We start from the raw sequence: 27600 nt of genomic DNA, 5'->3' as shown, positions 1-27600 counted from the left end.
TGAATTAGCGTAAAGTATGCTGACTTCTTCAGAAGGAATTTTATGAACACAAGATTTAAGACTTCTTATACAATAAGCAATGCAATCACAAATACTAATAAAGGTTGGATGGCATCACCAACTCAATGGGCATGAGTATGAGTAAACTCTTGGCATTTGTGATGGACAGGGAGGCCTGGCGTGCTGCAGTCCACAGGGTCGCAAAGAGTCAGACACGACTGAGCAACTGAACTGAACAGAAGGGTGCTATGAACTAAAGGTGGTGCTGGAGAAGACTCTTGAGAGTCCCCTGAACTGCAAGGAGATCAAACCAGTCAATCTTAAAGGAAATCAGTCCTGAATATTCATTGGAAGGACTGATGCTAAAGCTGAAACTCCAATACTTTGGCCACATGATGCAAAGAACTGACTCATTGGAAAAGACTCTGATGCTGGGAAGGATTAAAGGCAGGAGGAGAAGGGGACGACAGAGGATGAGATGGTTGGATGGCATCACTGACTCGATGGACATGAGTTTGAGCAAGCTCTGGAAGTTGGTGATGGACAGGGAAGGCTTGTGTGCTTCTGTCCATAGGGTCTTAAAAGAGTCTGACACAACTGAGTGACTGAACTGAAGAGTGCTATGCAAGAAAATGTTATTAATCAATCAATAAACCTAGAAATGAATTATGTGCAAGACTGTACTAAGGAATGAAGGGAAATTTTAAAGTCTACATCTCTGAATCAGAAGCATGTAGCAGTTGACATATATAAAAAAGCTGTGTTGGGGACTTCCTTGCTGGTCCAGGGGTTAAGAATCTGCCTTGCAATGCAGGGGACGGGACACAGGTTCAATCCCTGGTCTGAGAACTAAGATCCCACATGCTGCAGAGCAACTAAAACCCATGCACTGCAACTACTGAGCCTGTATGCCACAACCACAGAGATTACATTAAGATGGCAATTCTCCCCAAATTATTGATAGATACAATACAACCTGAATCAAATTCTCAAGCAGAGTTTTATGAAAAGCTCACAAGCTGACTGTAAAATTAATATGAAATGAAAAGGACCTCAAAGAGCCAAAGTCTGCAGAAAGAACAGCAAAGCTGAAGGACTTACACTGTCTGACTTCAAGTCTTTTTTACAAAGCTCTAGTAATCAAATCAGCATAGTACTGGCATCAATACAGATCAACAGATGAATGAAAACAAAAAAAATTCCAGAAATGGAACCAAAAACATATACAAATTTTCAACTGTGGTATAACCTAGGTACAAGGGAATTTAGTGAAAATATAGTCTTTTCAACAAACAGTTCTAGAACAATCAGATTCCATATACTTAAAAGTGAACTCTGATCCCTACCTTGCACTATGTATAAAAATTAACTGAAAGTAGATCACACGTCTACAGTAAAGTGAAAGTATTAGTCACTTAGTCCTGTCAGACTCTTTGCAAACCCATGGACTGTAGCCCGCCAGGTTTCTCTGTCCATGGAATTCTTCAGGCAAGAATACTGGAGTGGGTTGCCATTCCCTTCTCCAGGGGATACTCCTGACCCAGGTCAAACCCAGATCTCCTGCATTGCAGGCAGATTCTTTACCATCTGAGCCACCAGGGATATAGGGCTAAAAGTAAAATCTAAAACTAAAGCTTCTAGAACATATTACAAACATATTATTGTGAAAATAGGCAAAGAAAGTTTTTAAGCAAGAAAAGCAGAATCCATAAAAGAAAAAATTGTTAAGTTGGACTTCATCAAAATTAAGAACTGCTCTTCAAAAGTCATCATTTAAGAGAATAAAAACAAATTAGGAGAAAACATGGTGGAAAGTTCTGACAAAACGTGGTCCACTGGAGAAAGGAATGTCAAACCACTTCAGTATTCTTGCCTTGAGAACCCCATGAACAGTATGAAAAGGCAGTGATGTGACACTGAAAGATGAACTCCCCAGGTCAGTAGGTACCCAATATGTTACTGGAGAAGACAGGAGAAATAGCTCCAGAGAGAATGAAGAGACAGAGTCAAAGTGAAACAACACCCAGTTGTGGATGTGACTGGTGATAGAAGTCCAATGCTGTAAAGAGCAATATTGCATAGGAACCTGGAATGTTAGGTCCATGAATCAAGGTAAATTAGAAGTGGTCAAACAGGAGATGGCAAGAGTGAACATCAACATTTTAAGGTGAAGGTGAAGTCGCTCAGTCGTGTCCGACTCTTTGCAACCCCGTGGACTGTAACCTACTAGGCTTCTCCGTCCCTGGGATTCTCCAAACAAGAATACTGGAGTGGATTGCCATTTCCTTCTCCAGGGGATCTTCCCGACCCAGGGATCAAACCCAGGTCTCCCGCATTGGAGGCAGACGCTTTAACCTCTGAGCCACCAGGGAAGCCCATCAACAACATTTTAGGAATCAGTGAACTAAAATGGACCAGAATGGATGAATTTAATTCAGATGAATTAAATTAAATTAAATTCTTGTGGGCAAGAATCCCTTAGACGAAATGGAGTAGCCCTCATAGTCAACCAAAGAGTCCGAAATGCAGTACTTGGGTGCAAGAATGATCTCTGTTCATTTTCAAGGCAAACCATTCAATATTTCAGTAACCCAAGGCTGTGCCCCAAGCACTGATGCTGAAGAAGCTGAAAGGTTCTATGAAGACCTACAAGACATTCTAGAACTAACACCAAAAAAAAAGATGTCCTTTCATCATAGGGGGCTGGAATACAAAAGTAGGAAGTCAAGAGATACCTGGACTAACAAACAAGTTTGGCCTTGGAATACAAAATGAAGCAGGGCAAAAGCTAACAGTTTTGCCAAGAGAACACACTAGTCATAGGAAACACCCTCTTCCAATGACACAAGAGACGACTCTACACATGGACATCACCAGATGGCCAATACCAAAATCAGATTGATTACATTCTTTGCAGCCAAAGATGGAGAAGCTCTATATAGTCAGCAAAAACAAGACCAGGAGCTGATTGTGGCTCACATCATGAACTCTGTTCGGAAGTAACAAACAGATTCAAGGGATTAGATCTGATAGAGTGCCTACCTGAAGAACTAGGGACACAGGTTTAAGACATTGTGCACAGGGCGGTGATCAAGACCATCCCCAAGAAAAAGAAATGCAAAAAGGCAAAATGGTTGTCTGAGGAGGTCTTAAAAATAGCTGAGAAAAGAAGAGATGCAAAAGGCAAAGGAGAAAAGGAAAGATATACCCATTTGAATGCAGAGTTCCAAAGAATAGCAAGGAGGGATAAGAAAGCCTTCTTCAGTGATCAATGCAAAGAAATAGAGGAAGACAACAGAATGGGAAAGACTAGAGATCCTGTCAAGAAAATTTCATGCAAACATAGGCACGATAAAGGACAGAAACCGTATAGGCCTAACAGAAGCAGAAGATATTAAGAAGAGGTGGAAAGAATACACAGAAGAACTATACAAAAAAGATCTTCATGACCCAGATAACCACAATAGTGTGATCACTCACCTAGAGCCAGACATCCTAGAATGCGAAGTGAAGTGGGCCTTAGGAAGCATCACTACAAACAAAGTTAGTGAAGGTGATGGAATTCCAGTTGAGCTATTTCAAATCCTAAAAGATGATGCTGTAAAAGTGTTTCACTCAATATGCCAGCTAATTTGGAAAACTCAGCAGTGGCCACAGGACTGGAAAAGGTCAGTTTTCATTCCAATCCCAAAGAAAGGCAATGCCAAAGAATGCTCAAACTATTGCACAATTGCACTCATCTCACACGTTTAGCAAAGTAACGCTCAAAATTCTCCAAACTAGGCTTCAACAGTATGTGAACAGTGAAATTCCAGATATTTAAGCTGGATTTAGAAAAGGCAGAGGAAAGTGAAAGAAAGTGAAGTCGCTAAGTCATGCCCGACTCTTTGGGACCCCATGGACAGTAGCCTGCACCAAGCTCCTCCATCCATGGGATTTTCAAGGCAAGAGTACTGTAGTGGGTTGCCATTTCCTTCTCCAGGGAATCTTCCCAACCCAGGGATCACACCCAGGTCTCTCACATTGTAGACAGATGCTTTACCGTCTGAGCCACCAGGGAAGTAGAGATCAAATTGCCAATATCCGCTGGATCAGCGAAAAAGCAAGAGAGTTCCAGAAAAATATCTACTTCTGCTTTATTAAATATGTCAAAGCCTTTGACTGTAGATTACAACAAACTGTGGAAAATTCTTCAAGAGATGGGAATACTAGACCACCTTACCTGCCTCCTGAGAAATCTGTATGCAAGTCAAGAAGCAAGTTAGAACCGGACATGGAACAACTGACTGGTTCCAAATTGGGAAAGGTGTACGTCAAGGCTGTATATTGTCACCCTGCTTATTTAACTTAAATGCAGAGTACATCATGCAAAATGCCGGGCTGGTGGAAGCACAAGCTGGAATCAAGATTGCCAGGAGAAATATCAATAACCTTAGATATGCAGATGATACCACCCTTATGGCAGAAAGTGAAGAGAAATTAAAGAGTCTCTTAATAAAAGTTAAAGAGAAGAGTGAAAAAGCTGGCTTAAAACTCAACATTCAAAATACTAAGATTATGGCATCTGGCCCCATCTCTTCATGGCAAATAGATGGGGAAACAATGCAAACAGTGATGGACTTATTTTCTTGGGCTCCAAAATCACTGCAGATGGTGACTGTAGCCATGATGTTAACAGAAGCTTGCTCATTGGAAGAAAAGCTATGACCAACCTAGACAGCATATTAAAAAGCAGAGACTTCAGTTTGCCAACAAAAGTCTGTCTAATCAAAACTATGGTTTTTCCAGTAATCATGTATGCGTGTGAGAGTTGGACCATAAAGAAAGCTGAGTGCCACAGAATTGATGCTTTTGAACTGTGGTGTTGGAGAAGACTCTTGAGAGTCCCTTGGACTGCAAGGAGATCAAACCAGTCAATCCTAAAGGAAATCGGTCCTGAATATTCATTAGAAGGACTGATGCTGAAGCTGAAGTTCCAATACTTTGGCCACTTGATGGGAAGAACTGACTCACTGGAAAAGACCTTGATGCTGGGAGGGATTAAAGGCAGGAGGAAAAGGGGACAACAGAGGATGAGATGGTTGGATGGCATCACTGACTTGATGGACATGAGTGTGAGTAAGGTCCGGGAATTAGTGATAGACAGGGAAGCGTGGCGTGCTGCAGTCCATTGGTTCACAGAGTCAGACACAGCTGAGAGACTGGATTGAACTGAGGAGAAAACATTTGCAAATCCTGTGTCTGAAAAAGGATATACATCCAGAATATATAAAGAAGTTCTAAAAATCAGTGATAAGAAAACACACTCAATTAAAAATGGACAAACCATTTTTTGTCCATTTCACCAAAGAAGTTATATGGAAAGGACATAAGCTCATGAAAAGACACACAACATCTTAGTCCTTAGAGAAATACAATTTAAAATCACAATGAGATACCATTCCACATCTATAAGAAAGACTAAAATTGAAAAGACTGACCATGCCAAGTGTTGGCAAGGATGTGGAAGAACTGGACCTCTTATACACTGCTGGTGGTAAAGCAAAAGAGTACAGCCACTTTAGAAAATTTTGACAGTTTCTTTAAAAGTATGTTCCTACCACATAATCTAGCCATTTTACTTCTATGTGCTTAACCAAGACAAATAAAAGTACATATCCATACAGAAAGACTGGTACACAAATTTTCATAACAACCTCATTTGTTACCAACTAAAAATTGGAAATGACCAATATGTCCAACAATACGTGAATGTATCAATAAACTGCAGTATATCCCTTCAAAGGAATAGTATTCAGCATTAAAGAGGAATCAACTACTGACATACTACAGAATGAATATCAAAATAATCATGCTAAGTGAAAGAAGCATAACCACAGACTATATGATTCTATTTATATAACATTCTAGGAAATTCTACCAAACAAGATTAATATATAATTACAGAATGATCAGTAGTTGTCTTGGATGGGGCTCAAGGAGCCAAGGATGTAATGAAAGTTTTGGGGGTGATGGATATGTTCACTATCCTGTCTGTGATGACAGTCTCATAAGTACATATATCTATCAAAATTTTATAAATTACAAATTTTTTATAAGTACTGTTTATATATGTTGATTATATCTCAGTAAACCAGCTTTGTAAAAACATGGTCTTAACAAATAATTAATAATGCTTCATGGTCCAATTATTAAAAGTATTTCCTGCTAATAATGTATGTGTTAGTCACTCAGTCGTGTCCAAACTTTTGAAATCCCATGGACTATAGCCCACCAGGTTTCTCTGTCCATGGAATTCTCCAGGCAAGAATACTGGAGTGGGTTGTCATGCCCTTCTCCAGGGGATCTTCCCAATCCAGGGATCAAACCCAGGTCTCCTGCATTGCAGGCAGATTCTTTACCATATGAGCTACCTGGGAAGCCCGAATAATGTATAGTTATAAAATTCACAGAGCATCTTTACTTGCAAAATACTAAGCAAGACTAATTTGAACTGACAAAATTCAGTAAATCATGGTAACAAATGTCTTAATGCAGCAAAAGATACATGAACAATGCAAATATATTTTCATTTTTTAAATGTAAGATAACTAAAAAGAATAACCACCATGTAAATTATGGATCTTAAATTGGATTAAACAAAAATACCATGTGTTGTTATCTCCTTCCTGGTACAACTGCTACTACAGTTTCATATTTTCAACACTCTGAAACTGACTAAGGCGGACCATGGCAAAGAGAGAAAGAAGCAACTATTCCTACGCAGAGAAATGCTCTCTAAAAGACATGAAACTACACAGAAATGTTTGGAGATTCTCTGCAAATCCCTCAGCACCTAGACAATCACTAGAAACCTCTTCCTCATCAAAGCCTAATGGGAGACAGCAAAGTTCCTCAGTTAGCATTATATAACTTCCTGCCTCTTCCTGGTTTGGGCACCCAAGCTCTCAAGTCTCTTAAATATGCCAACAGTTACTGTCCTTCATTTGAAGGATTCTTCAAACCACAGGGAACAGGTGACTTCCTACTGTATCCACCTACTTCATTACTTGCCCTTTTCCTTGGGGCTCCTTTCGATCTTAGGTTGATGTTCATACATCTAGCATTCATGCTGAAATCAGAACCTGACTCAGAGAAGTAGGATGATTCAGGGTGGGATTCCCAGGTGGTGGTAGTAGTAAAAAAAAGTATTAGTTGCTCAGTCATGTCCAGCTCTTTGCAACCCCATGGACTACAGCCCGCCAGTCTCCTCTGTCCATGGAATTCTCCAGGCAAGAATATTGAAGTGGGTTGCCATTCCCTTTTCCAAGTGGTGAAGAACCCGCCTGCCAATGCAGGAGACTTAAGAGATGAGGGTTCGATCCCTGGATTGGGAAGATCCCCTCAAGGAGAGTATGGCAACCCACTCCAGTATTCTTATCTGGAAAATTCCATGGACAGAGGAGACTGATGGGCTATGGTCCACAGTGTCGCAGAGTCTGAAGCGACTTAGCATGCACAATGCAGAGTTGTGGAAGGATCATGGACTTTGAAATCAGACATGGGTTCATGTGTGAGTGCATGCCAAGTCATTTCAGTCGTGTCCGACTCTTTGCAACCATATGGACCATAGCCTGCCAGGCTCCTCTGTCCATGGGATGCTCCAGGCAAGAATACTGGAGTGCCATGCCCTTCTCCAGGGGATCTTCCTGACCCAGGGATCAAACCTGGGTCTCCCACATTGCAGGCACTAGGGAAGCCCGAACCCTGAGAACACGTGCACAAAAAGACAAATACTGTGTGATGCCACTGATATGAGGTACTTATCGTACTCAAGATCAGAGACAGAAAGTAGATGAATAGTTGCCAGAGGCTGGGAAGAATATAAGTCATCATTTAATGGGTAAAGAGTTTCAGTTTTATAGGATGAATAGTTCTGGAGATGAATGATGATGACTGCAAGACATTATGAATATATTTAATACCACTGAACAGCACACGGAAAATGGATAAGATGGCAAATTTTGGATTTTGTGTGTTTTATCACAATTTTTTAAAACGGGGGGGGGGGTGTTTTTGGACTAGTGGTTGATTGCACTTGACTAAATCTATGAGTTAATCACCTAATTGCAGCTCTGGGGCATCCAGTTCTTGCTATGGTTCCAAATTAAATGCTCTCTGAAAAGCTCTTGTTGTCAAATCCTCTACCTCTTGTGACACAACACAGAGGAGCATCCTGTGTAGCTCCCACCGCCCTCAGTCTAACAGAGATAACAAGAATTCTGCCTGCGCATCCTTCACATTACCAACAATGGCACAGATGGCCAGACCGCAGAGGGAGTCACAGAACCATTCCAGGCCCATAGCGGGATTTGCACATGTGCTCAACAGTATTTGAATGAAAACGAGCTTCATTTCCTACAGAAACTCCCCAGAGAAAACAAAGTACTTCTGAAGGTTAAAATAAAAGGACACTCTGCAACTTGGATCCTATGAGGTTGATCCTCTAAGGCTGGTCAACATTACAGAAAACCAAAGTTTGAGATAAATGTGGAAACTGAAAACAAAAGTTTACAAATATTCCCCACACAAGAAAATCCTTTGCTATACCATTTTTGTACTTAAAATACTGAGCCACCTCAAAATCCTTTCCAATCCAATACCTAAAATCAACTGGTCTGTAAGCGTTGTGAGGTGAACACTATAAAATGTGGTATAAATACGATTCTTTCAAAACCACTGAGCAGTAATAAAACTCACAAATAAGCACAAATCTTTGTCTCAAAATAAATCAGTCAAGCTAAAAAGTTTAATGTGTTCTTTTTCTTTTCTGACAGCTTTTTCATCAAACTGTGCAGGGGAACTCAGGTATTTGCCATGGGCGAATACATGCCATAACGAGAGGGAAAAGGACAGGCAGGATTTGAACTGACTGATGGGAGAAGGAAGGACATGTGCAGAGGAGGAATATGAAGGAAGGTACAGGGGACACAGCTTGTATAATTTCACTTCTCTGAAGTATCTGGAGTAGTCGAAATCATGATAACAGAAAGTAGAATGGTGACTGCCAGGAGCTGGCGGGAAGGAGAAATAGGGAATTGTTCAATGGGTACAGAGATTGGTTTTTTTAAGATGAAACAGGGTGAGCAATGTTACACAACAGTGTAAATACAGTTAACTGTACACTTAAAAATGGTCAAGAGGGTAAATTTTAGACTATGCACTTTTTTAAACTACAATTAGAAAAAAAGAGTCACAGAATTTAGTGCCCTGGCAGTCATACTAATGCAAAAATATTTCAAATTGACTAACTTCAGTGTTCAGTCCTAATCTCTACAATTCCTTTTTTCCCTAAATTGGAAAAAAACAGTAGACGCACCTTGCTAATGGTACAAGCAGGTTTCCTTAACTACAATAAAACTTAGGGAGTGAGAAAACCAAAAGAAGACAATACAAACACTAAGTGATGGTAGAAAATACAAAGCAGGCTAGTCAAACACAATCTAAGTGTGTCATCCCCACCCACAATCTAGTCTAGGGCTCCAAGGAAAACTGTACAGGGACTTCCCTGGTGGTCCAATGGCTAAGACTCTGTGCTCCCAATGCAGGGGCCCAGGTTCAATCCCTGGTCAGGGAACTAGACCCCACATGTCACAACAAAGATCACAGATCCTGCGTGCCACAACTAACACCTGGCGTGACCAAATCAATTAAAATTTAATTTAATTTTTAAAAAACTGTATGGAAGCTTCTCTTTATACCAAGAATAAAGAAAAACTCTTCTACCTGCTTGCAAGGCCCAGCACCTTCTGGCCCACTTCACCAGACCCCTCTCCCCCCAGGTTCTTCTGTATGCTTCCTGATCCATACATAGGCCTGTACCTTAAGTCCCCAGTTATCTCCATGAACCCTGCCATCACAGAGTCTTTTTACCCTTGCATCTGCTCTGACTGGAACATTCTTTCTTTCCTGTGTATCCTTCAGATCTCAGTTCAAATGTCACTTCTAGGACTTCCCTAACTCAAATACTTGTCACTGTTGCAGTTTTACATTCATGTGGTTGATCTGCTGGAATCTGCTGATCACGACTATCTTGCATGCATTCACTTTCCCCCATTTCCAATGCTAAACTCAGCACCTAGTACCAACTAAGCACTCAAATACCTGTTGAATAAGTGAATGGGCACCAAATCTATAAGAAAATAATAAAATATCACAGAATGTTTCCTTAGGAGTTTGTGCATCTTCACAATCAATCTTGGAGAACGCCCAAAGCAACTGAGCCTAAAGTCCCTACTCAATTCTTTAAAAAAACAAAAAAGTCAACTCAAATGCCTGTATAAATTTCCCTGGCCCTTCTGTCTCTAAGCAAATACTGAGCATTCTAAGCACTTAATAAATACTTAACTGAAATGAAATTATACTCTTTTGAATAATGGATTTTTATATTTAAACTCCTGCATTTTAGTCCCAAATAATATTTCCAAAAATTGTTCATATGCCTCAGTTTTATCTCCATTACCATTGGATTAATTATAATGTCGTTATCCAATAACGTTCAAATAAGGCTTAGCGCAGGGGGTCCCCAAAGCCCATGGTAGGGGTCGTGGCCTGTTAGGAGCTGGGCAGCACAGCAGGAAGTGAATCGCCGGAAAGCAAGCCAAGCTTCCTGTGTATTTATAGCCGCTTCCCATCGCTCCTATTACAGCCTGAGCTCCACCTCCTGACAGATCAGCAGCCACATTCGATTCTCACAGGAGCTCGAACCAAAACAAGACTGTGGAGTAGACTGACGTAAGCAACACACTTCAGGTGTCATTGTCCCCCAGCACCCCTGGATGGGACCATCCAGTTGCAGGAAAACAAGCTCAGAGCTCCCACTGATTCTGCACTATGGTGAGTTGTACTATTCCATTATATGTAAAACGATTCCATTTTATGAGCGTTCATGCTAAGTCGCTTCCGACTCTTTGTGACCCTATGGACTACAGCCCTCCAGGCTTCTCTGTTCATGGGATTCTCCAGGCCTGAGTACTGGAGCGGGTTGCCATGCACTCTTCCGGGGGTTCTTTCCCACCCAGGAATCAATCCGTCATGTCTTAGCTTACATCTCCTACATTGGCAGGCGGGTTCTTTACCACTAGTGCCACCTGGGAAGCCCCATTTCATTATACATCATAATGTAATACTAGAAATGAAATGCACAATAAATGTAATGTACTTGAATCAACCAACGCCATCCATGCAACCCCAGAAAAATTACCTTCAGGAAACCAGTCCCTGGTGCCAAAAAGATTAGGACTTGCTGGCTTAGAGCATCCTTAGTCCCACCGCTTAAAACTCAGTTAAGGGAGGTTTTCAGTCCTTTGTATTTTAATATAAATTTTACTTTGTCAATTTCTGGGGTGGAGCTGGGGGTGGGGGGGGGGAGGGGGTCGGGGGGTTGGAAACAGGCCAGCTGGGATTTTACTATTGTGTTGAAACTGTTTTCAAATGTAAATCAGAGATATTAACAACACCTGTCCCTACTTTTTTAACGTGGTAAATGTCACTTGAGTCTTTTTTCCCAAAATCTACTCAGTCCCAAGGAGAGTTCCTTCTGTAGAAAACTATTAAGACACAAAATCTAACTCACAGAATACTAAATAAACTAAAATTCCCAGGTAGCTCAGCTGGTAAAGAATTTGCCGGCAATGCAGGAGACCCCGGTTCAATTTCTGGGTTGGGAAGTTCCCCTGCAGAAGCAACAGGCTACCCACTCCAGTATTCTTGGGATTCCCTGGTAGCTCAGACAGTAAAAGATTCCGCCTGCAATGCGGGAGGCCTGGGTTCCATCCCTGGGTTGGGAAGATCCCTTGGAGGAGGGCATGGCAACCCACTCCAATACTCTCGCCTGGAGCATCCCCGTGGACAGGGCAGCCTGGCGGGCTACAAGTCCATAGGGTCGCAAAGACTCCGACGAGACTCAGCACAGCACAAATAAACTAAAAACCAGAAAGCTAATTCCCAGCTAAAGGACCAGTTCGAAATGTTGAACTAGATGAGTCTCCACGATCAACGAAGCAGATAAAAGTATACCACTCTGGAAGGCGCAAAGCAACAGGCAAACATCAAGTATTACAGCAAAGTGGCTGCTGGTCAGGAATCCTAAGGCGCCCCTCCCCTGTCAATCCCAAACATCTATCAGGACCCAACAGAATGTGTCCACAGGTAACCCGAACCTCGGGAAGGGTCCCGAGTTAAACAGTAAGCAACAGGCTGTTTAACTCTACTTTTCCTCCCGGGGCATCATACTGGGTACAAGGGAGGGTCGGCGCTGCTCAGGCGTGAGGAGCCGGGCCTGGGAGACCAGGTGGGCCCTGAGCAGGGGGCGTGGGGTGGGCAGGGGCGAGGCCAGGGCCGGGGAATCGATGCCAGAGACAGAGAGCAGTTGCGTCTGGCCGCCGGCGCAGGTGCCCCTACCTCCCCGAAGGGTCGCGGTGGCCTTGAAGGCCAGCCCCGGGGTCGATTCTGGGGAGGGGTCGAGGTGGGCGCGCGGGCGCAGGGGGTCCGGGGGCGGGGAGGCCTCACCGTGGCTCCCGGGAAGCCAGCGCCGCCGCCTTCCCGCAGTTGCTAAGGAGAATGCTCTTCCGGGTCACGGGCGTCGAGTTGTAGAGAGCAACGGTGGCCGGGAGGGGCCAAAAGCGAAGCGCGAGGGTGAGCGCGCGCGGCCGCAGCGGTGGTCTCCGCGGTAGTTCTGTTGCGGCGGCGGCGGCGGCGGCGGCAGCAGAGCCCTAGCGGAGGGCTCTCCCGGGGGCCAGCTGTAGCCAGTGGCTCTAGATGCTGGCCCCCTGCTCCCGGGCCAGCGGCTGGCGGGCGACCTCCCGCCCCTGCTCCTGATCGCGCCCAGCCCCAGTCTTCGGTACCGTGCCCAGCTGAACTGCCTCTCACAGCCGCCCACTCCCCTATTCCCCCATCCCCCTATGGCCCCCCACCCCCCGCTATCCTCGCCGCCGACGCCTCCAGCCCGCAGCTTCTAGCTCCCGGGTGTAGCCCCGCCGGTCCTTTCCTGTGACAAGTTTTTTTAAAAACTCATCCCTTGACTTAACTCCACGCTCGGTTACACCTGCTCAGAGCTAGCTAGGTGCAGGGCTGGCCCTGGGATACAGAGGTGGACCACCCAGGCGTGGTTCCTGCCCGCTGAACGGACAGGCGGGTGGCAGGGCAGGCAGGCGGGCAGTATCCTGCAGACTGGGATGCTCAGAGTGAAGAAAGGTAGGGGAGCCAGCCCGAGGGGGGCCTACCCAGACTCAGGTGGGGAAAAGCCAGGGGTGGAGACTTCAGCCAAGTTAAAAAGGTAGGGAAGAGTGATCCAGGGAGGAGAGTAGGCTCCCCGTTGAGAAACCCACTGAAAGAAAGGTATGTACGGGCCTGCCCTGGAAACTGTGTAGAGAAGAGAGTATGGTTAAGGCTGGAACCTAGAAAACAGTATCACAGGTGTGAACAAAGGAAAAAGAACCCCCAAAGAGCAGGCAGCGTGTTCGTTTGAAAGACTATTGAAAAGACAGCAGAAGAATTTCGGTAAGGAAGTGATCACCAGTGTCAAATGCTGTGTGGATCCAGATCACAGTGGTGACCATAGAAAAATCAAAATTCAGGACTGGGTTGTCAAAGTTGACAATGACTTGAATCTGTGTAGTGATTGAGTCCACCACCATATGCTCCTAGTTGAAACAAGGGAAAGAGATAACATAAAATTGTTCCTGAATGCCTAATGTACCTAAAAGCACTGTCACCATATTTGCAAATTTCAGAATTCTTCTACTAATAACCGATCTCCTTGAAGGTGGAAAATATTATTTAACCTTGCATCTACAGTGCCTGCCACATGCAAAGGCCTCAATCAATGTTTGTTTAAAGAATAAAAGAACCCCTGGGCCTCTGATTTTTAATGATCACACAAGTCCCTTCCAAACCCTCAGCAAAGGTGTGTTGTGGGCAGAACTTGTCTATTCAAACTGTAGAGGGTGGAAGAAACTCAACAGGGGTAGGAAGCAGAATGTGATGGAGGCCCAGAGACTCAGTAGATGGGACAGAGCCCAGTGGAGCCAGAGGTGGGAAGATCCAGAAGAAAGATAAAGGATTGAAAACATAGAAGCTGGGCTTTCAGGGCCAGAAATGGGAAGTGAAGCCAAAAGTAATTAGAAACAGGAATAGGAGAGAAGGACAATTTTTGCACATAAGTTTAACAGAGATAGCTCACTGAGATTGGACTGCAGGCAGAAAGTGTGGTGTCAGCCAGGGTGAAGGCTGCAGGGCTAGGTAGACATATCCCCAAGTCGTCTAAATGAAGTGCACCCTGGGCTTCTTCATTTAGGCCAAAGGGTAACCACAACACACTCTGAAGTGAGTTGAAATGAGAGGCTTGCCCCACAAACATATATCCCAGTCCATAAGTCCAATCGATTTCCATTATCACAAATATTACAGTGTGTGTGTGCATGCGTATGCCCAAGAGAGAAATGTTATTCTTCTCTGAGAGACTGATAACTCTGTCCACAATGGATGTGACCAGGCACCCATGGAAAGAAACCATGAAATTCTAAATGTGTAGCTGAAGAGTTTAGAACACCTAACATATTGGCCAAGAGGGCCTAGAAGCAACATCAACCCCATGGAAATTTCAACCATATGGACTATAGCCTGCTAGACTCCTCTTTCCATGGAATTCTCCAGGCAAGAATACTGGAGTGAGTGACCATTCCCTTCTCCAGGGGATCTTCCCAACCCAGGGATTGAACCCGGGGCTCCTACGTTGCAGGTGGAATCTTTACCATCTGAGTCAACAGGGAAGCCCAGAAAATTGTTACAACTCAGTAAAAGAAAGTTAAATCAATTAATTTCTTTGTGAAAAGAAGGGACAAAGTCAACTTGTGACCTAGAAAAAGGAAATCCAAATAGATAAAGTATAAGATAAAGCCCACCCCACATTCTCCTGGCAACCTTGAATATAGCATCTATTCTAAAGAACTGTGTTCTATTGAAGGGCCAAGGTGATTCATTAGGCTCAACTTGGCTAGGCTTCTGGGACATCTCAATGATGCCTCAAGAGGTAGAAATTTATCGTTGCTATGAAGGGCATATTCTTAGAGAACTGCAGGGAATTGTGAGTGAACTCTGTATTTTCAGAGTGGTATGGGCATGGAAGTTTCCAGGTGATATTCTTTGTCTGTCTGGTCTCTGGATGATGGATGCCAGTTAATGGCTTAGAGGAATGCTCCCCAAGACCCAACATATGAGTGAAGGATCAGAGTTACCATGCCTGGTTCTTATATGAAGTGAGCCATCTGCTGCCTCCAGGAGAATTCCATTTTGGCCCTAGGAGTAACTGTGTCTGTTATGAAGTCTAAGTTTTGGTTGCCCCAGAGCTTTCTGTGCCAATCCTGATTCCTAACCACCAGCATCCCCAACTTGGGTTTCTCCTTTACCAACATCCACCTTGTCTCAAAGCCAGACACCCAGGAATCACTGTTGACTCCACTTTCCCTCATCACCAACTCTCACCCTAATAACCCAGTCCAAGAACAAGCCCTATAGACTGTGTCATTTCCCCCACCCAATTCCACTGCCACCAGTAGTGGTGAAAGGAGCAAATAGCCAAGCAGCTCGGGTTCAGTAAGAAGGGGTTACAACCTCAAAGATGACGCAAGGTGCTAAAGCTGTGTGTGTGTGTGTGCGCACGCGTGTGTGTGTATGAACAATGTACTGACCAAACAGCACAAAAACTTCAAGGAGATAGGATGGAATAAGTTCATTCAACAACACAGTTTGAATGCCTTTCACCTGCTAATTTTACCTAGAAGGAAGTTAAAAGATAGTGAAAGGACTACCAAATAGGTTAGAGAAAAATCTAAGGTAGAAGTGAATATATTCCAGGACTTCCCTGGTAATCCAGTGGCTAAGACTCCACGCTCCACAATGCAGGGGACCTGGGTTTGATCCCTGCTCAAGGAATTAGATCCCACATGCTACAACTAAGAGTTTGCATGCAGAAACTAAAGATCCCGCATGCCACAGTGAAGATCGAAGATCCCACATGATGCAACTGAGGCCTGGCACAGCCAGATAAATAAATACTTTTTTTTCAAAAAAGAACACATTCCAAAAACCAAAGTAAAAGAGTGCTTGCTGGCTTGGGAGTATGACTTTGGAAGGTCTTAGCTCAGCATGCATGTATGCATGCTAAGTCACTTCAGTCATGTCTGACTCTTTGAGACCCTGTGGACTGCAGCCTGCCAGGCTCCTCTGTCCATGGGATTCTCCAGGCAAGAATACTGAACTGGGTTGCCATTCCCTCCTCCAGGGGATCTTCCCAACCCAGGAATTGAACCAGCGTCTTTTACGTCTACCTGCCTTGGAAGGCAGGTTCTTTACCACTAGCTGATCAAGCCCAAATCACCTGTGGGATGCATTATAAAGTCCATACCTGTGCAGGCAGTGTATGGTGGGCTTAGAGGGCTGTGAGTAAGCAGAATATATCACCATCATCATATCAATTGTTCTTAGCCTCCCAGACTGCAGCAGCTAGATCGTCCAGACCACTATTTCCAACTTGGAGTCTGTTTATAGTCTGATGCTGTTCTCATCTCACTTTAAATTTAGTCTTAAAAATTTATATCCCCAATATGCTTTTAATTTTTTCCCTTAACACTATGTTTTATAGATCTTTCCAAGTCAATCCATGAAATTCAGCTTCACTTTTTTTAATATCTGTATAATATTTTATTTTACAAATGTGTAATTATTAATTCAATATTATTGAATTGGAGGATACTTCATTTGCATTCTATTTTCTCTATCATAAATAATGGTGCTTTCAATATTCAGTGCATAAGTTTGTTCTCATGTGAAAGTATTTCTGTGGAAAAGAGTTCTAGTTGGCTAAAAGTTACAAATTGAAATTTTGTGATACTGCCAAATGCTCTTCAAAATAGGCTTATTAATTTATATTCCCACCAACAGTGTATGAGAGTGCTTATTTGTACTTATCACTGCCAGCTCTGGATATCATAAATCTTTTTAATTTCTGCTAGTCCTATGCTTGAAAATACAATCTTATTTTGTTTTACTTTGCATTTTTCCAATTATTAGGTTGGGCAGCTTTTTATATGTTCACTGTCATTTGCATTTCATCTTCAGTGAATTGTTTTTTCTCATTTTTTTTTCCTATTTGACTATTTTTTCTTATTGATCCATGAATCTAATGTCTTCTCATTCTTGTCTTGACCTACTGACCTTTGTCTTTTGTTAATCCTGATGCTGATTCTGTGTATTTCTTCTATGCATATGTGTGATACAGCAGTTAACAAAAAAATACTTAATAGTTTTTCATTGTAAAAATAAAAATACAAAGATTTTTTAAATTCCAAAAAAAATACATTTTTCTGTTCCTTCTAGCTTCATGCTGCTGCTGCTAAGTCACTTCAGTCAAGTCCAACTCTGTGCGACCCCATAGACGACAGCCCACCAGGCTCTGCCGTCCCTGGGATTCTCCAGGCAAGAACACTGGAGTGGGTTGCCATTTCCTTCTCCAATGCATGAAAATGAAAAGTGAAAGTGAGGTCACTCGGTCGTGTCCAACTCTTTGCAACCCCATGAACTGGAGCCTACCTGGCTTTTCCATCCATGGGATTTTCCAGGCAAGAGTACTGGAGTGGGATACCATCGCCTTCTCCACATTCTAGCTTCATAGTATTATTTTTATCCTAATTTTTAAGAAATAAATCCTTCTATAATATTCCCATTTTTTGCCTCATAGGTGTTAGCTTTTGCCTTAATGTCTCTTTAACCTACTAACTTCTATTTAAATTTTCATCTTTTTAAATATTTTCACTATTTTATCAGGATTCCATTAACGTATTATTCTTAAATTTTTAGGTTTATTTTTTAATTGTTCTAGTTTTTTGCCTTTTTATCTCTTTTTTTAATTTTACATATGCTACTTTAAATATGAATTTTAGAAAATGCCCTCATTTACAGTGTTATTCTTCCTAAATGTTTATTTCCACATCTTTAGCTTTAAATTTGTCTTAATTTTTATACTCCCTCATCATCTTATTTTAATTTTTATTTCTCTGATCTTCCATCTTGCCTATTTTTTCTGGTTTTGGACTTGAATTATACATATATCTCAGCAACTGCAAATGTCATCTAACAATGATTGCACTTTAAATGAGAAAGTAAAGAGTCATATTTCATTCCCCAAACCCAGGATGCTTATACTTTTCTTTGCTGGAGAATTTACTGCAGAGGGGGATATGTATAGGACAGAATTTTACTCTTCTTGTATGCCTCGTGTCCTGCTAGATCCCAGCCACACAAGAAGCTAGTGTAAGAGAAAAGGCACTCTCAAGTTGCAACTCTGATTGTTGCTGATGATGATAACATCTCACAAGGCTTATATGAGATTTGAATGAGTCGATATATGTGAAGGACCTAGAACAGTGCCTGGCACATAGTGAAATACATGTGTTTGTTAATATTATTTAACACGTAGTTATCCTATATAGTAGTTGCTCTTAGAAGTATCTTATAAATGATGGTCCTAATTGACATAAGCAGCTTTTATTCTTCCTTTTAGAGCAGACACTGAAGCCTACCAAAGTTCTCCTTGGCACTTTCCCTTCCTAACTAAGCCCGTTTTTTTTTTGTTTGTTTGTTTTGTTTTGTTTTTTTCAGATATCAACACTCTTCCAAGGACTCATGTGTGGGGTTGGGGTGGGGAACAATTTCAGTGAAGGGTGAATCTGTTTCTCCCTTTTTAGTGTCCAACCCTGATTGAGTCTCTGAATTCTAGAATTCTAGAGAGAAAACATCTTATTGATTGGCTCACGCCAGTCTATGAGTTGGGCTAGGGGTCTCCTGGAGCCAATTAGCTGAACAAGGGAAAGAGAATTAGGGCTACTCAAGTGTATACCTTTCTTAGGGGCTGGAGTGGGCGGGGAATGTGTGTGTGTGTGCATGGTGCAGACTTACTGGAGGAGAGGGGAACAAAATTTCAATGAAGGGAGTAGTGATAGTTTCATGCACTATATTATAGCCTGTCTCCACAGATATGCATATCCTAGCCTGAAAAGCAATGATATAAAGCTATGGTTGCCATTCAGTGTGATAGTGTATTTTTAAATATTTAACTTTTCTAAAGGCCAAAATCAAACCAAGAAGATTTGACCAAAGAGGACTTGAAGAAGTTGAGAGAATGACAAAAATAATTCTAAATCTATTTATAAGAAAAACATTTTTTAAATTAGAACAGATAAATGTGCACAGTCACTTGATGGATAAATGAAAATAAAGTAAAAACACTGGGAAGCTGAGTTGTTCAGAAAATGTTACATCTGATCTTAGTTAAATGAATCAAACGACACAGCATCCAAAAGAAATCCTATTTTAAGTTAAAGAGAAAACAAAATTTTATTAACTGAGAAAAATACAGAGTAATACAATTAGAACAATTATAAGATTACACATAAAGAGACTAAATTCTCCTATTAAAAAAAAATAGAATCATAGACTGGATTAAAAAGACAAATCCACACCTATGAATCTTGTTTTTTTAAAAAAAGAAAAAGAAAAGGGAGAGAATAATTTAAAAGCCTGGCTCAGATAAGTCAGGCTTGCACAAAAGCAAAAGTAGCGGGTCCCAGCTTGACTGAATAAGTTATGTTTATCCCACGATTCCGCAAACCTGGGCATGCCCTGAACACCAATGGCAGGACCCACTGGAGGACTGTTTTCATGAGAAGCTAGCATCCTAGGAAATAATCCTTTCTTCAGGCAGGGCCAAGGAGAAGCCTGAGACAGCAGGTCAGTATAATGCTGTGTACAGCAGGGAGGCTGCAGGGGAAGTCCGGCAAAACAAGCTGTTTGGCCCAAGGGCCCCCTGCTCTGTAGCTTTTCAACAGAACGGAGCGCCAGCAAAGGCAGGGTGCTGTTGGAGCTTGCTTGCAGAAACTCTCCACAATACTCCATTCATTGGCCCCCAAAACAGGCTCTGACCCAGCCCCGCTGAGGGATTGTCAGCAAGTCCCTACACCTTGGGGTGGTGGTGAGGGGGCCTCCTTTTCCCTTCTACAAAACGGTGATTAGAGGATCTAATCCAAAAAGAAAAAATTGGGAAATAGGGAGCTTTCTCAAATGTGCATTAGGCTTTCACAGAAATGAACTGCAATTTTGAAGATAAAGATACTCAACAATAGATAAAGATTCTAGCACGAGTGGTAAAGAACTCGCCAGCCAGTGCAGGAGACATAAGAGACATGGGTTCGATCCCTGGGCTGGGAAGCGCCCATGGAGGAGGGTATAGGCAACCTGCTCCAGTATTCTTGCCTGGAGAATCACATGGACAGAGGGGCCTGGCAGGCTACAGTCTATAGGGTCACAAAGAGTCGGACATGACTGAAGCGACCTAGCACACAAAGACTTTACACATACTTTCTCAGACAATAAAATTGGAGAGAAAACCGGTATGCCACCTATATGCACATGACCAGGCAAGAATGGAAGAAAGGTCTGTGATGGAACAATTATTAATAGGTTGAAAAGGCAACACCAAATATGGGGATGTTACTTTTAAGACAAACAAACAAGAGATATTGGATACACAGTTAAAGCTGCATTGAGAGAATTCTGGTATCTTTCAGGCTTATGATAACAAGAAAGAAAAAGGGAAAAAAATATCAACTAAATTTACACCTAAATTTTTTTAAAAGATATAAGTAACAAATTTTTAAAGGAACAGGAACAAATATGAAATCAAATAAATTAATTGGAAAATAAGAATATCTGCTAAGATGCAAAACAATTAAAAATGAACTAATATAATATTTTCAAACCACAAGTACAGTCAAGTACCCAAGAAAATATAAGATATACAAAAACCTAAAGACTATATAAACACAAAAATGTTTCAATTATTAAGAAATACAATTCAAAGTTAAAATTGAATACATTTTAAAATTAAAAGGAATTCATAACTTTGAATAAAACCAAACAAGAAGAAAATTCAAAACATCAGGAAAAGATGAGCAAAAAGAAAAATTCACAAGAAATATGGAAAATCTGGGGGAAAACTGGATACATGTGTATGTATGGGTGAGTCCCTTCGCTGTTCATCTGAAACTGTCACAACATTGCTTGTTCATCAGCTATACCCCAATACAAAAATAATAAGTTTTGGGGAAAAAGAAATATCTAAAACCTATTCAATGAAGATTGGTAGAATGACTGACTGAATTTTTGGGGAAAAGCATCCAGACTTGATATTGTTGTCATTAACATTTTCAATAGCAACTTAATAAACAAAACCTCAATTAATTTAAGACAAATATGTTCACTTTCTGCCTACTTGTAAAGGTAAAGATTATAACACAAAAAAAGGTTTTACAACTTTTACCTCATACGTAATTTTACCACTTTTGCGCGTTTGTTTTCGCTTTATTCTGTTCCTAACACCGTATCTTTATGTTGCAGAGCTGCACAATGGGCAACTATTTTACATCCCTTCTTTTACAAATTGTATCTTAGCAGTTCCATGTATATTTTAGCGTTTTCTTTTATTTTTTTTCTTTGTTTTATTAGCAGCAGTAGCAGTATATAAATTATAAATATTCACGTGAAGAAGCAACTCAAAATGTAGATATAATTCCAGTACCCAAAATGAGACAGACTGGTAGGTAGATGTGTGAATGTGTGTTAGTCGTGTCTGGCTCTTTGTGACCCCGTGAACCCTCGTCCACCAGGCTTCTCTGCCCAGGAAAATTTTCAGGCAGGAATACTGGAGTGGGTTGCCATTTCCTACTCCAGGGGATCCTCCCCAGCCAAGGATCAAACCTGCATCTCTTCTGTCTCCTGCACTGGCAGGCAGATTCTTTACCACTGAGCCACCTGGGAAGTCCCTGTAGGTAGATAGATACGTACAAACACACATACATACATTTGTAGGTAGGTAGACATACATTTGGATTTAGATTGAAATATACTTTTTTGAAAATTTAAACTGAGATATAATTCACATAACATAAAATTCACCATTTTAAAGTGTACAATTTGGTTCTTTATAGTATAGTCACAGTGTTGTACAACCATCACCACAATAAATTTTAGAACATTTTAACCACCCCAAAAGAGAAATCCCATGCCACGAGCACTCCCCATTTCCCTCCCATCCTTCCAGCCCTAGCCAATCGCAATCTACTTTTTGTTTCTATGAATTTCCCTATTCTGGACTTTTTATATAAATGGAATCATACAATATATGGCCCTTTATGATTGGCTTCTTTATCTTCAGTTCAGCTCAGTCGCTCAGTTGTGTCCGACTCTTTGTGACCCAGTGGACTGCAGCACACCACTCTTCCCTGTTCATCACCAACTCCCGGAGCTGACTCAAACTCATGTCCATTGAGTCAGTGATGCCATCCAACCACCTCATCCTCTGTCGTCCCCTTCTCCTCCCACCTTCAATCTTTCCCACCATCAGGGTCTTTTCTAATGAGTCAGTTCTTCACATCAGGTGGCCAGAGTATTGTAGTTTCAGCTTCAGTATCAGTCCTTCCAATGAATATTCAGGACTGATTTCCTTTAGGATGGACTGGTTTAATTTCCTTACAGTCCAAGGGACTCTCATGAGTCTTCTCCAACACCACAGTTCAAAAGCATCAATTCTTCGGCACTCAGCTTTCTTTATGGTCCAACTCTCACATCCATACATGACTACTGAAAAAACTATTTATCTTAGCATAATGTTTTCAAGATTCATCCACATTATAATATGGTCGCTGATTCATTCTTTTTTATTGTAAAATCATATTCATATATATATATCACATTTTCTTTGTCTATCAGTTAATGGACATTTGGGTTGTTTCCAGTTTTTGGCTGTTATGAATAAAGCTACTATGAACATTCAAGTACAAGTTTTTGCATGAACATACATTTTCAATTCTTTGGGGCATATATATATAGGAGTAAAATTGCTTGGTAGTATGGACTGGGTCATATAACAGTGCCATTTTATATTCCCACCAACAGTGTATAAGTGTCCCAATTTCTCCACAACCTCGACAACATTTGTTATTTTCCACTTTTTAAACACAGTCATTCGAATGGAGTACTGTCTAGTAAAGTGGCATCTCATTGTAGTTTTAATTTGCATTTCCATAATGGCTAGTAATGATGTTTATTGACCATTTGTATATCTTCTTTGGAGAACTTTCTATTCAAGTCCTTTGCTCATTTTTAATTGGATTGTCTTTTTGTGGCTGGATTGTAAGAATTCTTTATGTATTCTGGATTCTAGGTTCCTATCAAATGTATTTTTTGCAAATATTTTCTCTCGTCTGGACTGTTGTCTTTTCACTACCTTAATAATGTTCTTTGATGAAAAGTAAGCTTTAAGCTTGATGAAGTCCAAATTATCTATTTTTCATTTGGTTGCTTGTCCTTAGTGTATCATATCTTAAGAAAAACTGTTGCCTAATGCAAGGTCATAAAGATTTATGTTTTCTTCCAACTATTTTATACTTTTAGCACACATGTTCGGATTTTTGATCCATTTTGAATAAATTTTTGTATGTGAAGTGAGACAGAGGTCTAACTTCACTCGTTTGAACACAGTTATCCAGTTGTCCCAGTGTTCAAAAGACTATTTTTTCCCATTGAATGATCTTAGCATCCTTGTCAAAATCAGTTAACATATATGGATTTATTTCCGGGCTCAGTTCTAGTCCATTGATCTGTCTTCATGCCTGTGCCACATTGTCATGACTGTTGTGGCTTTATCGTAAGTTCTGAAATTGAAAACTGAAAAGTGAGTCCTCCATTAGAATATGCTTCAACAGTGTTTTGTAACTTTTTCACTTTAAAAACTTGAAGAGATTCACATAACATGTCAACAAATAAAATTCTATGGTATCAGTTTAAGTAAATGTGTAGTAGCCTACATGAATTTTCCATTAGCTATTTGACCAGAATAATTATAGCATATTGTTAGATTCATAGATTATTTCCAATCTTTTGCTCTAATAAATAACTTAATTTTTACTTATTACGCTTATCTTAGATACTATAACAGAGAAGGTGATGGCACCCCACTCTAGTACTCTTGCCTGGAAAATCCCATGGATGGAGGAGCCTGGTGGGCTGCAGTCCATGGGGTCGCTAAGAGTCGGACACGACTGAGCAACTTCACTTTCCCTTTTCATGTTCATGCATTGGAGAAGGAAATGGCAACCCACTCCAGTGTTCTTGCCTGGAGAATCCCAGGGACTGGGGAGCCTGGTGGGCTGCTGTCTATGAGGTCGCACAGAGTTGGACACGACTGAAGCAATTTAGCAGCAGCAGCAGCAGATACTGTATGTAAATGTATTTTCTTCTGAGTATATTTTTTTTCATGAGTTTACCCAATTCTCTATTAAGACCTTCAATCCAAATACTCTGTAAAATCTCCTATTAAAGTGTAATATTGGGCTTTCCTGGAAGTTTGAGGTAAAGAATCTGCCTGCCTACGTGGGAGACATGGATTCCATCCCTCATTCAGGAAGACCCCATAAGCTGCGGAGCAACTAAGCCCACGTGCCACAACTACCGAGCCTGTGCTCTAGAGCCCGGGAGCCACAGCTACTGAGCCCACGTGCCCCAGGTACTGTGGAGCTCAGGCTCAACAAGAGAAGCCACCACAGTGAAGCCCCTGCACCGCAACTAAAGAGTAGCCCCTGTTCGCTGCAACGAGAGAAAAGCCTGTGCAGCAACGAAGACCCAGCACAGCCAGAAACAAATAGATCAATGAAATTATTTTTTAAATGTAATATTAACCATTTTCTGTCATTCTTGCTATACACAATTTCCTGTCTATGTTTGTCTCATTTATTTGTAATGTACAGGAGTGAAACAACAGCGAGGGCATCTTGCTGCTTAGAATGTTTTGGGAATATTCTAAGCTGAAAACTGAATATTCTAATTGAAAACTGAAGCTAAGCTGATTTTTAATCTTTCAGGAGTGGCCTTTTATTCTACTTGTGTGTGTGCTACATTGCTTCATTTATGTCTGACTCTTTACAAATCTATGGACCATAGCCCTCCAGGCTCCTCTGTCCATGGAGATTCTCCAGGCAAGAATACTAGAGTGGGTTGCTATGCTCTCCTCCAGGAGATTTTCCCAACCCAGGGATCGAACCCATGACTCTTTTGTCTCCTGCAGTGGCGGATGGGTTCTTTACCGCTAGTGCCATCTTCATTCTGCCTGGAAGATATAAATCCTTGTTATTTCATATATTCATTTTGTAAAGCAATACATTCATCTAGTGCAAAATTTAAGAGATACTAAAGAGTAGCTGGTGAATAAGTCTTCCGACAGCACCCAGCTCCTCTCTCTGTTACCAGTTTCCTCCATCCCAACATCCATCATCCCTCCATCCATCCAGCTAACATTTTCATGGTGTCTGCTCTGTGTGAAGACAACCAGGTGCAGTAGATCAGGAAGCTCTGAATCCCACATCTACCACTGACATCCTATGGCCTTGAGCAGACCACTTGGTCAGAGTCTGTTTCCTCATCTGTGAGATGAGGATAAAGACAATTATCTTAAACATTATCCAGAGGATATATTACAAGGTACCTACCAGAGGCCTAGGTGCTATGGATACCACCATGAAGCCAGATGTCATCTGTCCTCAAGAGCTCTGTTCAAGCACCCCTCTCTGATCTGTATCTTAGCTCCCCCTTCCTGTTTTCCCCTCTTTGGATCAGGCTGTTTTTCTGGCTACCAGCTTAGAATCTCTCCTGCCACTGCAAGGGGTCATCCACAGGGCTGGGCCCTGCAGACAGGCATGAGGGGGAAGCCTGGGGCTTCCCACTGCCTGATTCTGTCCCTGAGAATTTTTGACTAAATATCAAGCATCATATTCACCAGTGTTATCTTGTCCAAAGCTGTAAAAAGAGCATTTACACTTTTGTCTAAATATTATGGATGGCAAGTATCCAACCATGGGGAGAAAAGATAGACAGTGAACTCACTCACCTGGTTCAGGTGTCATAGTTTTGTTCTTCTTGAAGAAAAATCATCCCTAGACTCTGTTCGAAAATACTGGCCAACATCTTCCCTACCAGCCAGCCCATCTATCTGCAGAGAAGAGCAAGTTTTCAGTCTGAAAATACCTATTTCCAGACATGGGGTTTTTGTTTGGATTTCCCCGATGGGGCCAGTGGTAAAGAACCCGCCTGCCAATTCAGAAGACATAAGAGACACAGGTTCAATCCCTAGGTTGGGAAGATCCCCTGGAGGAGGGTGTGGCAACCCACTGCAGTATTCTTGCCTGGGGAATTCCCGTGGACAGAGGAGCCTGGCGGGCTACAGATCATAGGGTCGCAAAAGTTGGATACAACTAATGCAACTTAGCATGCGTGGTATTTGTTTGTTGGCCATGTTGTGTAGCTTGCGGGATCTTAGTTCCCTGACCAGGGATTGAACCCAGTCCCTCAGTAGTGAGAGTTCCGGCCATAACCGCTGGACTGCCAGGAAACTGCCAGTGGGTTTATTTTTTTTAATGAAGTGTTCTCACTTTGCCACTGAACATATTAAGAAAACACACTCTGGGGAGGGGCACCTTTGGCAAGTGGAGGGATTCTTGAGAGAGACCAAGACAAAGAAACTCCCACATTTGGGGGAGTTGCAGCCTGGAGGCCAGTCTCTCTTCCATTCCTGCCTTTGGTTCCTTCTGCCACCAGGGAGCTGCCACCTGTGAGGTAACCATGCTGTCCCCAAATCAGTCAGCCTCTGGAGGAAACTAAGGGCTTCTCCCCCCTCACCCTGAGCTAGGTTTCCCCGCCAGCTCAAGGTCTGCAGGTACAGGCAGCCAGGCCTGGGAGGGACCACACTACCTCACTTCTCTCCAGACACAGTACAGATGCGTGTTTCTGGGTCACATTCTGGTGTCATGATACCACTGACTTTCTCATCATTGCTGTAGTCTAGGCATCGGTGATTAGGGATCTTTGATGTTACTACTGTGACTCACTGAAGGTTCAGATGATGGTTAGCACTTTTTAGCAATAAAGTATTTTTACATTAAGGTAGGTATGTACTTTTTTTTTAGAGATAATGCTGTTGCACACTTAATAGACTACAGTATAGTATAAATGTAACTTTTATGTGCAGTGGAAAATCAAAAAATTCATTTGACTTGCTTTATTATGATATGGCTTTATTGTAGTGTTCTGGAACCAAACCCGCAATATCTCTGAAGCATGTCTGTAATATTTCTATAAACTTATATTGAGTCACTGAAAAATGAGAAGATTTTTTTGCCTCTGGGACAACTTTTCAAAATGTCAAGTGAATTTCTCCTTCCAGAGATGTAAACTTGTCCAAAGCATAGACTTATGATAAAAATTTGGCACTCTGTTTTTCACAGGGACAATATCATAAAAGGAGCTTTCCTTATGATTGGCTAAACTCAAAGCTCTCCACCAGATAAGGTGACTTTTCAAAAGGCAATTACAGCTCCAGGTTGTGTTCAATTTCAGGTTTATATAAGCAAGTTGATGGACTTCATGCATCCATTTCTGTTTTCCCAAGAAACACTGATT

At 41.7% G+C, this 27600-nt stretch overlaps 1 protein-coding gene, 1 long non-coding RNA gene and 1 other non-coding gene across 9 annotated transcripts in view; 2 read left to right on the top strand and 1 right to left on the bottom strand.

Annotated features, from left to right (window-relative positions):
- DIS3L2 (DIS3 like 3'-5' exoribonuclease 2) overlaps nucleotides 1-12605 on the bottom strand; it is a 357732-nt gene extending 345127 nt beyond the window's left edge. For 5 of the 7 annotated variants that reach the window (XM_042244405.1, XM_060410514.1, XM_027965312.2 and 2 more), the window contains exon 1: nucleotides 12550-12605. The gene's annotated coding sequence lies outside the window, so the exon portion shown is untranslated. Of the gene's footprint in view, nucleotides 1-12441 lie in introns of all 7 variants that reach the window. The other 2 variants (XM_060410516.1, XM_042244406.1) reach the window with 1 other exon arrangement.
- TRNAG-CCC (transfer RNA glycine (anticodon CCC)) lies at nucleotides 9545-9616 on the top strand. Its single transcript has one exon. It is a non-coding gene; the product is annotated as a tRNA-Gly (tRNA).
- Nucleotides 10699-27302, top strand: LOC132659235 (uncharacterized). The gene is made up of 2 exons (XR_009599439.1): nucleotides 10699-10875; nucleotides 17416-27302. It is a non-coding gene; the product is annotated as an uncharacterized LOC132659235 (long non-coding RNA).
- Nucleotides 27303-27600: the final 298 nt, after the last annotated feature.

The sequence above is a fragment of the Ovis aries genome, chromosome 2 (genome assembly GCF_016772045.2).
Source record: "Ovis aries strain OAR_USU_Benz2616 breed Rambouillet chromosome 2, ARS-UI_Ramb_v3.0, whole genome shotgun sequence".
Lineage (NCBI taxonomy): Eukaryota > Metazoa > Chordata > Mammalia > Artiodactyla > Bovidae > Ovis > Ovis aries.
This window is presented reverse-complemented; position numbering and strand designations above follow the sequence as displayed.